This window comes from Panthera onca, chromosome C1 (assembly GCF_046562875.1).
Source record: "Panthera onca isolate mPanOnc1 chromosome C1, mPanOnc1 haplotype 2, whole genome shotgun sequence".
Taxonomy (NCBI): Eukaryota; Metazoa; Chordata; class Mammalia; order Carnivora; family Felidae; genus Panthera; species Panthera onca.
Window position 1 is genome coordinate 115,602,032 of NC_138346.1, and position 14,380 is coordinate 115,616,411.

General features: G+C 41.2%; 1 long non-coding RNA gene across 2 annotated transcripts; it reads left to right on the forward strand.

Moving 5' to 3' along the window:
* The first annotated feature begins 6,383 nt into the window (after positions 1-6,383).
* Positions 6,384-14,172, forward strand: LOC132672899 (uncharacterized). 2 transcript variants are annotated; one of them, XR_009607767.3, is made up of 5 exons: positions 6,384-6,645; positions 7,557-7,669; positions 9,265-10,899; positions 11,690-11,807; positions 12,684-14,172. It is a non-coding gene; the product is annotated as an uncharacterized LOC132672899 (long non-coding RNA). The 2 variants fall into 2 exon arrangements; XR_009607766.2 differs by having other exon boundaries at positions 10,815-10,899.
* Positions 14,173-14,380: the final 208 nt, after the last annotated feature.

Here is a 14,380-nt window from a genome sequence, read left to right on the forward strand (position 1 = left end):
TTTATCCTTCATTCTAAAGCCAGTCTCTCTAGTATCTAGACGATTCCTCTTCTTCTCAACTCTTCAGCAATGTTTATTGAACACCTACCAGGTGCCAGGCACCGTGCTAGGCTTCTGGAATAGTGCAGAAATCAAAACAGATTTCTGCTTTCAGAAGCTGCCTTCAGGAGCTTATATCCTAGTGAAGCAGGGAAACCACAAGAACCTAACTTCCACCAATTTCCCCTTCCCTCCATCATCTTCAATAATTCCCTCCCTGAGTTTCTTTCCTTCTGCCCTGAAAAATGGATAGGAGAACCATAGCCCCTTCTCTTTGTAACTTGTAGCTATAACACTATTTCTTTCCTTTCTCTACATCAGTGCCTGTGTCAGTTTAAACCCAATGGTTCCAAGTCCCTTTGTTCCTCCTCTACAGTTGAACTCAGAAACTGATGACCTTTTTCTTGGTGCCCCTTCTACTGAATGTGTCTTGTTCCTCTGCTTCCTACTCTTCCACAATTGCCCCCCACCCCCGTGGGTTTCCACACCACTGCTCCAGTGCCTCCCTTGTCTCCATCACAGGTACTCCTGCCCAGTCCCCTAACCACAGGCGAGGCTCTCTCTCCTGTGCCCATGACTCTTCTCCCTCACTCCCATGCCTTCTACTGACACCTGCAAAAGCAGATAACTCACATCTCTATTTGAAATCCTGACTTCTTCATGATCTCACGGTTTGTGAGATCAAGCCCTGTGTCAGACTCTGCGCTGACAGCTCGAAGCCTATTTGGGATTCTCTCTCTCCCTCTCTGCCCCTCCCCCGCTGATGCGCGCTTTCTCTCTCTCTTTCTCTCTCCCTCTCTCTCTCTCAAAATAAATTAATTAATTTAAAAAAATACTTAAGGGGCACCTGGGTGGCTCAGTCAGTTAAGTGTCGGACTTTGCTTGGGTCATGATCTTGCAGTTTGTGGGTTTGAGCCCTGTGTTGGGCTCTCTGCTGTCAGCGTGGAGTCTGCTTTGGATCCTCTGTCTCCCTCTCTCTCTGCCCCTACCCCGCTCTTGTGCTCTCTCTCTCAAAAATAAATAAACATTAAAACAAAAACAAGAATCGTATTTAAATGCTGACCTCTTATTGGTGTACAAAACCTGTATTTCTAACTTCCTCTAGGACTTCTGCACTTGTACATCTCACCTTTATTTCAGATGCATGCAAACGAGGCACCTTAACTTCCCCAGTTCACACCAGCTCTCCTTCTCAACTTCCTTCTCTTTACTAATTACACTCCTCAGTGTCTCCTTCCAGTATTGCTTAGAACCATACCAGAGATTAGCTACCAAAAAACCCATCCAGCTAGACTAATTGAGGGTGTAAACAAACACACACAAATAAGCCAATTTTAGAGGAATATGTGTGGGGGGGGGGGGGTGAGGATCCGAACCTCTGCTTTCTCTAGAAAGCAACCTTTTACTTCAAAGGAAGACTTACCTTCAATACCTTGACATCAGAGGGCAAAGGAGGAATGCACAGGGCACTGAAATGAATGTACGGGGGAGACAGGAATGCCTGAGAGCCTCAGGGAAAGGGGTTCGAGGCATGAGGGAGAGAAGAGATGACAGTCTACAGTCAGCTGTTTGCTAATTCTGTGTCCTGGGCAGAGCTGGCTCCAAGAGGGTTTTGCTCGCATTAGTCAGTGAATTGTTGTGGGGTGGCAGTGATAAAAAGCAGGAAACTCAACTGTCACAGCCAAGAGGAGCCTAAGTAGACATTACGAATAGATATGATATGTTATCCTGGATGGGGTCCTGAAACTGAAACAGAATATGAGACCAAACACCAAGGAAATCTGAGTAAAGCATGAACTTTAGTTAATAATGACGCAGCACTATTGGCTCATCAATTGTGATAAATGTACCACACTAATATAAGATGTTAATAATAGGGGGTGCCTGAGTAGCTCAGTCTGTTAAGCATCTGACTCTTGGTTTCAGCTCAGGTCGTGATCTCTCAGTTTGTGAGTTCGAGCCCTGTGTCAGGCTCCCAGGCTGTCAGCGCAGAGCCCACTTTGGATCCTCTGTCTCCCTCTCTCTCTGCCCCTCCTCTCTCTCTCTCTGTCTCTCTGTCTCTCTCTTGCTCCCTCTCTCTCTCTCAAAAATAAATAAACATTAAAAAAGAAAACGAAAAATCTTTTTAAAAAGATGTTAATAATAGGGAAAACTGGGTGTAGGGCATATAAGAACACTTACTCTTATAGTATTTACTATTTTTGCAATGTTTCTGTAAATCTGAAGCAATTCTTAAATTGTTTATTTAAAAAAAAAAACAAAACAAAACAAAACAGCATCACCTGGCAGCCTCTGTCAGTAAAACAATGTGACTCTTGATCTCACTGTTGTGATTTCAAGCCCCATGTTGAGGGTAGAGTTTATTTTTAAAAATAAATAATAAAAAAAATACACTAGCATGCTCTCTCTCTCTCCCTCTCTCTCAAAATAAAAGTTGGGGGGAGTACCTGGGTGGCTCAGTTGGTTAAGCATTGGCTTCTTGATTTCACCTCAGGTCATGATCTCATGGTTTGTGGGACTGAGCCCTGCCTCGGGCTCCACACAGACAGCACACAGCCTGCTTGGGATTCTCTGTTTCCTTTTTTCTCTGCCTGTCTCCTGATCTCACTCTCTCTCTTAAAATAAAATAAAATTAAAATAAAATAAAATAAAATAAAAATAAAAATAAAAGCAGTAAACTCTAATAAATTCTTGATTTTGAAACTTTGGCTCCCTAGGCTTTCGGGGAAGGGCCTATTGTTTGGAGGACCCCCACTGGAAGAGCCTAGAAAGAACATTGTTACTAGTGTCCAAACCTGGAAACACCCATCTTCATCTCCCAGGCTCCCGACATCAAAATTGTCATCGGGGAATCTGGGTGGCTCAGTCAGTTAGGCATCCAATTGTGGCTCAGGTCATGATCTCGTGGTTTGTGATTTTGAGCCCACATCAGGTTCTGTGCTGATAGCTTAGAGCCTGGAGCCTGCTTCAGATTTTGTCTCTCTCTCTCTGCCCCTAACCCACTTGTACTCTGTCTCTGTCTCTCTCAAAAATAAATAAACATTAAAAAAAAAATTTAATTGTCATCAAGTGCTGTTGATTGAAATTTAAAATATCTCTCATTTGCAAGGTTCTCAACCTACATGTCCATCAAGAGGTGAATGAATAAGGAAGATGTGATATATACATAAAGTGGAATATTATGAAGCCATAAAAAGGATGAGATCTTGACATTTGGGACAACATGAATGAACCTAGAGGGTATTATGCTGAGTGAAATAAGAAAGACAGAGGGGGCCTGGTTGTAATTTGGGGCCCCACGTTGGCTGTAGAGATTACTTAAAAATAAAATATTTTTTAAAAAATTTCTACAAAGAAGTTAAATAAGAAATAAGTCAGAGAAAGAGATATCTTATAATTTCACTTATATGCAGAATCTATAAAACAATACAAATGGGGGTATCTGGCTGGCTTAATCTGTGGAGAGTGGGACTTTTGATCTTGGAGTTGTGAGTTTGAGCTATACTTAAAAAATGAAATCTTTAAAAAATAAAATAAAAAACAAATAAACAAAATAAAACAGAAACACTTTCATAAATACAGAGAACAAACTGGTGGTTGCCAGTGGGGAAAAGTGAGGAGATGGGAGAAATAGGGGAAGGGGATTAAGAAGTAGTCCCCCCCAAAATGCTTCAAATAGAATCAAAAGACTCATAAGTCAGAGATAATAACTCATACATAAGCAAAGAGCTAGTTAATTTATATAAAGAAATACTAAAGACAAACAACTTAATAGGAAAATGAACAAAAGAGAGCAACAGGCAATTCACAAAAAGAGAAAAAGAAAAATGACTAATACATTGGGGTGCCTGGGTGGCTCAGTTTGTTAAGTGTCCAACTTCGGCTCAGGTCACGATCTCACAGTTCATGAGTTTGAGCCCTGCGTTGTTGGGCTCTGAGCTATCAGCCTGGAGCCTGCTTTGGATTCGGTGTCTTCCTCTCTTTCTGCGCCTCCCCTGCTCATGCTCTGTCTCTCTCTGTCTCAAAAATAAATAAAACATTAAATTAAAAAAAAATGATTAAACATAAATATGTAGAAAACATGCTCAACTTCACACATGATTAAATAAATGCAAATCAAAACAACTACAACAATCAGATTGGCAAATTTTTTAAATTTGGAGATTTACTGATTTGGCAAGCTGTGAGAAAAGAGACATGCCCAGATCTTCTTGCTAGGAGTGAAAATCAGTACAAACTTTTTGGAGAGCAAGAAGGCAATAAAGATCATTATTTGAAATACAGTGTATCCTTTGGCTTAGAGCAGTGCTACTACAGACAGTGTCTGAATGTAATTTCAAGATATGGCGTTTGTGTTCATATATAGTATATAGGTATATATATATGCACAATGAATGCAGCTATGTGCCACTGTACAGGTCATATGGCCATGAAGCTGGTCCTTTCTCCAAACACAGTCCATCCTCATTATTTGTGGGTTCTGTATTTGTCAACTTGCCTACTCGCTGAAAGTTACTTGTAGCCCCCAATCAATACTCATAACACTTTCATGGTCATCCACAGATGTGGGCAGAGCAGCAATCTGAATCACAGGACAGGTTGATTCCCAGCTGAGCCCCAAAACAGCAATGCTCTGCCTTCTTCTAGTTCTGATCCAACAAACAAGTGTCCTACTCATGGTCTTTGTAGTATCATGTTTTTCACATGGTTTTGGTGTTTTCTGTTGGTGATTTCACTGTTTAAAATGCCCTTCCCCCAGCCGTCGTGCTGAAGGGCTGTCTAGTGTTCCCAAGCACAAGAAAGCTTCAATGTGCTTTCCAGAGAAAATATGCATTAGATAAGTTCCTTTCAGGCATGAGTCATAGTGCTGTTGGTCATGAGTTCAACATTAATGAATCAACAATACATATTAAATAAGGTGTCTTTTTTTTTTTAAAACAAGGTGTCTTTAAACAGAAACACATAAATACAAAATAATGTATTGATCAGTTGTAAATGTTATGATCAGAAACTCTCGAGAACCCAACCCTGTGTTTCCCCCAGGAGCGACAGTGTGGTATTTGCTAATTCAGTGCTGGAGGCAACTTTACAGAACATAACCACCAGGAAAAATAGCCCACTGTTCTATGCAGGTATATGCTTAAAACTTATTTGAAGTACACGAGAAACCTTTAAGTGTGGTTATCTTTGTAAAGCCAGACTAAAGATGGCAAAGACAAGGGAAACTTCTGCTTTTCATTTTATACCTTAATGTCCTATTTAATTTTTTTTAAACTCTAAGCATATCTTACTCTTTTACTTTCTGAAATGAAATTTAAAACCAGATATTTCACAAATTCCCCTCATCTCCTCATGTCAGTGCAAGATTAAATCAGGTCTTCACCACCTCAAGCCAGAATTATTATAACTACCTCCTAACTATCCTTTCTTCTCTTGATCTTCTCTCTTCTCCAGTCTTTCCAGAAAACCACTGCCAGATGAATCTTCCCAAAACACCACTTTCATCATGTCATTTCCCTCTGAAAAAATGTCAACAATGATCTGTTGTCTCTTACAGTCTTTCAGAATCCTATACAATCTGGTGTTGACCTGACCTCTTCCTGCCCCCCAATTCCAATTCTATTGCCCTGCTGTCTCTTCTCGTTCCCCACCACCTGCCCCTGTACCATGCCAGTTTCTGCCTCCACTCCTTCGCCTGGATCTGGCCACACCTCTGTCTTCCCAAATCCTGCCCACTCCTTATAGTCTTACTACCTCAGTGAAGCCCTTCTTAATTTCTTTTTTCTTATCATTTTTCCCATTTCTGAATTCTTACAGAGGTAAGCCACACAATGAGTGTTTCACTTATATGTTATCTAGAAATCTCTAATTATAGATATTTATTTATTTATTTTAAAAGCACTGAATCACTTATTAGGAGCCTGATAGTATTCTAATTACCTTAGAAATATTACCTCATTTAATCTTCATGATGATCCTATAAGGTAGGTAGCGTTATCACTCCTATTTTAAGTATAGAAACTGAAACACCGAGAAGTTAAATAAGTTACCCAAGGTCACACAGTGACAGAACCACCATTCACACCCACACAGCTTGACTCTAGAGTCATGCTCTTAACCATATACAATCCTGCCTGCTGATTGTTCAAATGGATGTATTATATGATGAATTCCTTGAGGGAGGGGGCTATACCTTCCATTTCTTCTCTTGAGAGACTCTTATCATACTTTAGAAAGACTTATCAACCTCCTGGAGTTTTCTGGGCCTCATTTTTATGGTAGGCTGACACGCCTAGCTCTGAGGATGGACTTGGGACTTAGGAATTGAGCTAAGTAAGGTTCCCTTGAACTTGTTAACTGCCTTCCTTCCTGTTGAATGCCCCATCTTTCTCCCACAGATGGGCTAAGCTAAGCCCTCTGCTGACCTGAGCCTTCCTCTCTGGCTTCCTCCCCAGTCTTGTCAAAGCTCAGAGAGAGTTCTGTGACAACAAGAAGGCAAGATGGATGTTGGTTCCCTTAGGAAGACTCGAAAAGTCACAAGGGGTCACAAAAGAGCAAAAGGCAGGATTTCATTCGTCCATCTGGCCAGGAGATGAGGCCTAACAGGTAGGAAGGGACTGGAATATTAATGGCCTTGTGGGATTTTTATGAGAGAAGTCTAACTCAAGCCCATAAGTGATGGGAGATCATGGAAGAGTATCACGACAAGGTTCACATTAGATGGGGGTGAGAGATGTGCGGCTGGGAGTAGAAACTTCTGTTAGGAGGTTATTTTGATAGTTTAAGAAAGGATGAACTAAGGCATGGCTGGGAGAATGGAAAGAAAAGAGTGTGAGAGAAATGAGCACAGTAAATAAAGATAACACTTCCCCTTGTGGCCTTCACAGCCACATCCTTCTGGATTGTAAGTAATTCCAATGGCTGGCATTGGACAAACTAAGACAATACACCTCCCATTACTCAGCCTCACTGGAGGACTTAGTTCTCTCTCTTCCATTTCACACTTTAGGCTGTGTTTCCGGGTGTGTGAGCTAAGAGTGCCAGAGACTTCTAATGCTCACCAACATCTCTGTTCTCCCCTTGTCTTTTTGCATATAGCTAGGCCACATTTCTAACCTTCACTATGGTTAGACATGACTATGAGACGAAGTTCTAGCTGAAGGAGTATGAAGGGAAGTATTGTGTACTCATGCTTCTCAGACCATATTGTTTTTTTTTCCTTCTAATTCATTGTAGACCAAAACTTTTGTAAAATACACTACAAACAGTTACTGGAAAAAAATGAAATTTTAAAGCAAAGACATTTTAAAAAGACATAAATTGAGCCCCAATTCAGCAGACATAAAATCATTCAATCAAAACACTTATAAAACTTTCTAAAGGCTTACTTTCCATTTCTGTACTTACCTTGTCATACCCCAGTAACTGCACCAAACTGGTACCAGTCCAAAAGGCCTATTTTGAGGGGTGTACTATACTTCTAGGCCCACAAAACTTCCCATGTGTGTTCTTCCAAGCCTTTTGCAGGCCTTCATTAATTTGGGTTCCTACACGGCTGCATGGAGGAGAGCTGCTCTGACATCCAAGGAACAAGAAATGAACAATTGGGGGCGTCTGGCTGGCTCAGTTGGTAAAGTATCAACTCTTGATCTCGGGGTTGTGGGTTCAAGCCCCAGGCTGGATGTAGAGATAACTTAAAAATAAAAATCTTTATTTTTAAATAAAAATCTTGAGAAAGAAAGAGAGAAAGAGAAAAAGAAAGGTGGGGGAGAAGGATAAAGAAAGAAACGATTATATTTGGGCCATTTTCCTTACTTGGGTCTATTGGTTGTAGCAGTTACTCTAACTAATACATGCTTCTACTTTTTCCCTCATGAGAGTAATTCTGTTCAGAAAGACATTCTCAGTACACCTTTGTAGCGAGAAGGTAGGAACAACGTGCTGGGATGGAATGTGGTACACAGAGTTTGTATGTTCATAGAACAATGGTCAAAGGTCGGGAAATTTGTTTCCGTTTGCAGAGATACCTTAATACTAAAGTTTTTTGATTTGGAGTTTGTCAAAATTGAGTGTAGTTGACACACGATGAGTAGTAAAGTATTCCTATAGTCAGTCCTCACTCTGCAGGATCTCATTTCTGCATGAAATCCCATTTTGGAAAAAGTTGAAGAGCTCCTCTTAGATTCAAATATTAAAATGGCATAATTTTTTAAAATGTGTTATTTATTTTTGAGAGTGCAAGCAGGAGCCAGGGGGAGCAGAGAGAGAGGGGGACAGAGGATCTGAAGTGGGCTCTGCGCTGACAGCAGCAAGCCCAACATGGGGCTCAAACTCACAAACCGCCATTAGATCATGACCTGAGCCAAAGTTGGACACTCAACCGACTGAGCCACCCAGATGCCCCTAAAATGGTATCATTAAAAAAAAATTTTTTTACTTATTTAAGTAATCCCTACACCCATCATGGAGCTCAAACTTACAACCCCATGATCAAGAGCCACACGCTTGGGGCGCTTGGGTGGCAGAGTCCAACTTCGGCTCAGGTCATGATCTCGCGGTCAGTGAATTCGAGCTCTGTGTCAGGCTCTGTGCTGACAGCTCAGAGCCTGGAGCCTGCTTCGGATTCTGTGTTTCCGTCTCTCTCTGCCCCTCCCTTGCTCGAGCTCTGTCTCTCTCTCTCAAAAATAAATAAACATTAAAAAAAAAAGGTGGCACACTCCTCTGACCGAGTCACCCAGGCACCCCATTAAAATGGTACAGTAGAAAGATGTGCCTTGTATGTAATATCTATTCAACAAGGGTTTGCTGATTCTGAATCTGAACACCAAACCTTTTTGGAAAGGGGTCTTTTCTGTACAGAAACATGTTTTCGAAGATGAGACCCTCCCTCATTTGTCTTGTGTTGCTGTCTACTGTGGCTCTGTGATGGAAGTACTTCTTGAGTTATCACCTCTCTTACCGGAGGTAAGAAGAGTGTGGACACCTGGCAGACTTGTCTATATTGGAGACATTATTTCACTTTCCCAGAAGTAAAAGGGAACAGCCCATATGCCTGGGTTGGCTGTTCCTTCAAACAAGAGAACTGGTCCTCCAAAGGAAGTATGCAAATTTAAGGAAACTATAAGCTCTCAGCACCCTGAGGGTTTATTTAATTAGGGGTTTCCTTTATTTCTTGACCTCCGAAGATACTGAATAATTAATTTACCTCACTGTCCTTACTGCTAGGAGGCAACGGCAGTCTACCTAAAAGAGGTACCATCGTGGGCAAGTGGGGTTCTTCTGACTTGTTTTAAATCAGTAGGTGATCCTGTGTAAGTAGCTGCACCATTTTCTCCTTTACAAAATGTGAAAGGGGATTGTTTTCTTCCCAGAAGGAGAAGGTAATACGTATTTTTCTTTAGAAGTCTCTAATCTACAAGAAGAGTTAACTGAAGACCATGCTGAAATAAAAAGCACTTGAATTTAATCCTATACAGGGTCAAGCTCTTTTGATTTTTAAGTGAGAACTTGAACCACAGAAGTAAATAACTATAGCACAAAATTTTAATCCCATTTAAATTCTATCTAAACCCATTTAAATTCTACTAAAGCAGGAAGAAGAGGGGCACTTGGCTGGCTCCGTCAGTAGAGCATTAGACTCTTGATGTCTGGGTGTTGAGTTCAAGCCACACATTCCGTGGGGCACGGAGAAGGATGCAGAGAAGCGCAGAGAATTGTAGGATTTGGGGACCTTTATACCTTACACTTGTTTCTTCATAGCTTTTCTTACATTTAGTTGAAATCACCTGTTTACTCACCTGTATTTCCCTCTAGACCCCGACTGTACCATATGGTAACCACTGGCCACATGTGGCTTTTGAGCACCTAAAACGTGGCGAATGCAATGTTCTAAGTATAAAATACACACCAAATTAGAAAAACCGGATTCTGAAGAACATAAACTATTTTATTAATATTTTATATATAGGTCACGGGGCACCTGGCTGGCTCAGTCAGAAGAGCATGTGACTCTTGATTTCGGGATGGGGAGCTCAAACCTCATGTTGAATGTAAAGATTACTAAAAATAATAATAAACTTTTTTTTAACGTTTATTTATTTTTGAGACAGAGAGAGACAGATCATGACTGGGGGAGGGTCAGAGAGAGAGGGAGACACAGAATCTGAAACAGGCTCCAGGCTCCAAGCTGTCAGCACAGAGCCCGACGCGGGGCTCGAACCCACGAACCATGAGATCATGACCTGAGCCGAAGTTGGACAGTTAACTGACTGAGCCACCCAGGCGCCCCAATAATAAACTATTTAAAAAATAATAATTTCTATGTCGGGCACATAGCAAGATAATAATATTTTAGATATATTTGATGAAATAAAATATAGTATTAAAATTAATTTTACTGGTTTCTTTTAAATTGCTTAATGTGGCTACTAAAAATTTTTAAATACCCAAGTGGCTCAAATTATATTCCTATTGAGCACCACTATTATAGACTATAAGAACTGAGGCATCTCCAAGGCCTAGCACTTAATAAATATGTGTTGAATGAATGTGTTATATTCAGCCACAGCATATTCAATTTCAGACTATAGCTATATATTAACAATGATGGTTTGCAGCTTCAATGCTGGCTGCCATTTTTGACAATGTTGATTTCACTGTTGCCTGGAAAAGAATGTATACCATTTCTATACCAGCTAGACCCAAACATTGCCCATAATTTGGTCAAAACTTTTAGACTATTTCTGCAACTCATCTACTTGTCTCGAACATTCCAGGGATATTTGTCTCCTTACAGTTCACTTTTCAGCTCTGGAAACTGAGTGGCACAGGTCTGGCTTGATAACTGAGGACCATCTTCAGGTATGCATTCCAAAAGCAACGACTAAAACATGAAATGTAGCACCTACTCATCAGAATCTGTGAAGGTCTTCTGAAGTTGTGCTTTCATTTTCACCAAGTAGTTCAGCACGTCACCAAAGTCTAGGCTTCTATTGAGCTCAGATGCTTGAGCAAAAGAAAACGAGCATGGGATCCAGCCGACTTCATTGTCAGGGCCAGATAGAGTTGAACACTTGCATGTCTTTGAACACATCAGCACTGCCCTTGTATTATTCCCCTGAAGCTTTACACGCGCTGTGCTCAGCTGTCATGTCACATCAACAGGAAATAATAATTTTATGACCCAGTAGGGGTCTGGCATGTTTTATCTCTCAGAACCTTTTTAATTAATTCACTAAAGTCTTTAAGGAAACAGCTCAGTAAATCTCTTCAAGTCTCCACTGCTTCGCAGTCTGACAGCATTCAAGTAACCCCATCTCCACATTCTGTTTTCACCTTTTCCAAACATACTAAAAACTCAGTATAGCTAAGGGCAGAAACACAGAAAATTCAGTCAGCGCCTTCATTGAATCATATGACTTGCGGAGCTTCCAGCTGTCACTCTCCTAATGAATGATGTAATGGAAGCCAGGGCCCACTAATCGCTTTTGACATGAATAACTTGAATAATGCATAGAAACCTTTTTCCCTCTGATCTGTGTCAAGTGAGTTTAATGTTTCCATATTTAAACAAACTTCTCAAGTTCCATACTGACAAGAGGTTAGGCCCTATTTGTTAACTACGTAATTTTTTTCCCCTGAAAATTTGAAGTGGTCTACATTCCAAGGTCAAGAGAGTCCAAATCTGGTAAAAGGGCTGCAGGACGGATACCTCCACCCCAAGCTTCAGTGATGAAATGAAGTCATTGTGCTAGAGGGCTCCCATCCTGGTATGTACTATACTACATGCATAGTATGGGACATGGCATGTTCATTCATTTGACCAATATTTATTGATTGCCATGTGCAAAGCACTTTGGAGAATATGGAGATAAACAATACTAACAGTTGTCATTTAATGAGTCCCTATTATATCTCAAACCCCTTAAAATGCACAACACTATAAGGAGATTAACTCCATTTTACTGAAGAATAAAACAGGATTCTCACATTTAAGCAGTTTACGTTTCACAAAGATTTCTGATACATAGCATGGTATAGACTATATGTAAATGAAATCCAAAATGCTATTTCTAATGAAATTAACAGGTATGTCAGATTGTTTAATCTGTAGTGCCCAACAGCATCCTAAACTAAGTACTCCCCAAATGTCTGTTGACCATGCCAACCAAGAAGAGAGAGAGAGACAGGCCGTTTTCTGTCTACACTAAGAACAAAGGATACTTAAAATGCATGTAGCAATAAAACAAAATTCCTTAAATCTGAATAAGAAGAAACTAGGTAAAGTACCTACCATCGAGGTTTTTAAAAAATAATCTGAATTAACCCGGGCTGACCTAGGTATAATTTTACCCACTTAAAAAAGAGACATGTATTAAAATGAAGTAAAACAAAAACTCAGTCTTCACCCATGGAAATATTCATTACTTACCAGGGTGATGTTTGGGGGAGTTAACCTCCATTTGCCAAAATTACCATCACAACAAAATCTAATTCTAAGTGTCAGGTGAGGGCAGAAGACAAAGCCTTGGAAAACCTGATCTTGAGGCCTTTCCAAATGTAACTTACATCTAAATTAATAAGAGAGACAACAAGGAAGTAGGAAGAACTCTATTTTTTAAGTCACATTTTAATTTTTTCTCCAGGTCACCTCATTTTCTACACTCTCAATATGGCTCCCTGAACACAGTCTGGGGCCAAGAGATCAACGACGACAAAAAGAAATGATCAATAAGAAAAGGCGGCTCTCGGCGACCGGGGACTAAGCCTCCGAGGGGCGGTGGGGAGGACCTCGGCCCGATCCTCGCTCTCCGGCCGCCAGCGCCCCCTCCCGGCAGGCGGGCGCACAGCAGCGGCGCACAGGCCGACGCTGCCCTTCCCGGGACTTCAGGTCTTTCTCTCCGCTCCCCACCCGGCCGCTCCCGCCGCCGGCGCCCCCTCGGCACGCGCCGCCTCGTCCAGTCTTACAGGCCTGTCGCGGCTCGGCCATCCCGGCCCACGCAGCCCGCGCACTCGCACGCCCAGCACCCCTTTCCCCCTGAAAAGTTTCTGGACGGTGGGGACTATTTTCTTCTACTGTAACCTTCCACCAAACTGGAGGGAAAAGTTAACCCGAGGCCCGGGAAGGGCCGCGCGGCAGGGGGCCCCCGAGGGAGCACGGCCTTGGGAAAGATGTCCCTTGTGCCTGGCAAGGAATAGTTGTGCTCCCAAACCAGAGTTGTGTGTTGGGTTAGGTGTAAAAGGTGAGCGGTGGTGCTACATATTTAAGATGGAGATTTAAAACAATTAATATAGATTGCACCAGACAAATGGTTCTTGTCTTCAGACCTTGCAGTTCCTTGCATAGATTCTCATGTCTGTCTTACACGGAAGCAAGGTCCCCCTGGGAACAACCTCTTAACTCCTAGAGACAAAAGGCAAGCCTTGAGACCGTTCCTTGGGGCAGTCTGCTGAATTCTACTGCATTCTGGAGAGTAAACAACCTATAGAAATATTTAGTGATTAGGAAAATCCACTAGACCTGTATTTTTCAAACTGCGAGTGGCAAAATCAGTTCGACGAGAATATTAGGGAAGGAGAGACTAGGCGAGTAGGGGAGGGAGGGAAGAAAGGAAAGAACCCAGAATAAAAGAATAGGAAAGTATCACATAGTAAGGAACAATATGCTTTCATGAAACCTGTGTTGTAAGAGAATACTGTGTGTGTTTGCATGTACCAGGCCGAAATGTAGAATAATTTCTTAGTGGCTTGGTGTCAAAAAATGTTTGAAAACCTCTGCACTAGACAGTCTGATTTATGCCTCTATACTTATCTCATTTTAAAGAACGCAGCCTTTAATTATCTCTCTTGCTTATCTTCACATCTCAGCATCTGCTATTATTTGTGAATAATTTATCTTCTTAAAGCTATTATTTCAGTAAAGAAAGCTATAACTTAAAATATGAAAGCAGTTCTGTCAAGCTCCCCTTTCTCTACGGCCCCTCTTCTACTCTGTAACCTGGGCTTATGGCTACATTCCAAATGTGTCTGAAGACCCTGTCTCCAGTGCAGTCGCGAGAAGCCTGGGTTGCTGGGATATTATGTAATCAAATACTCCCCATATCTATTTTTTTAATTTATATTTATTTTAAAATATGTATTTTTTCTTTTTTCCCTTATTGCTTATGTTTAAAGTTGTATATCCTGTATAGATAATATGAAAGGCTGTACTGCTTGAATTTGACTTTGTCCCTTCTCAGCATAGGGAAAACTCTTTTGTGCTAACCAAGGCTGTGGTCTGTGACTGAATTTTATATCTTTACTACTCTGTTGCCCACATTACACACACTTCATTCATTCATTC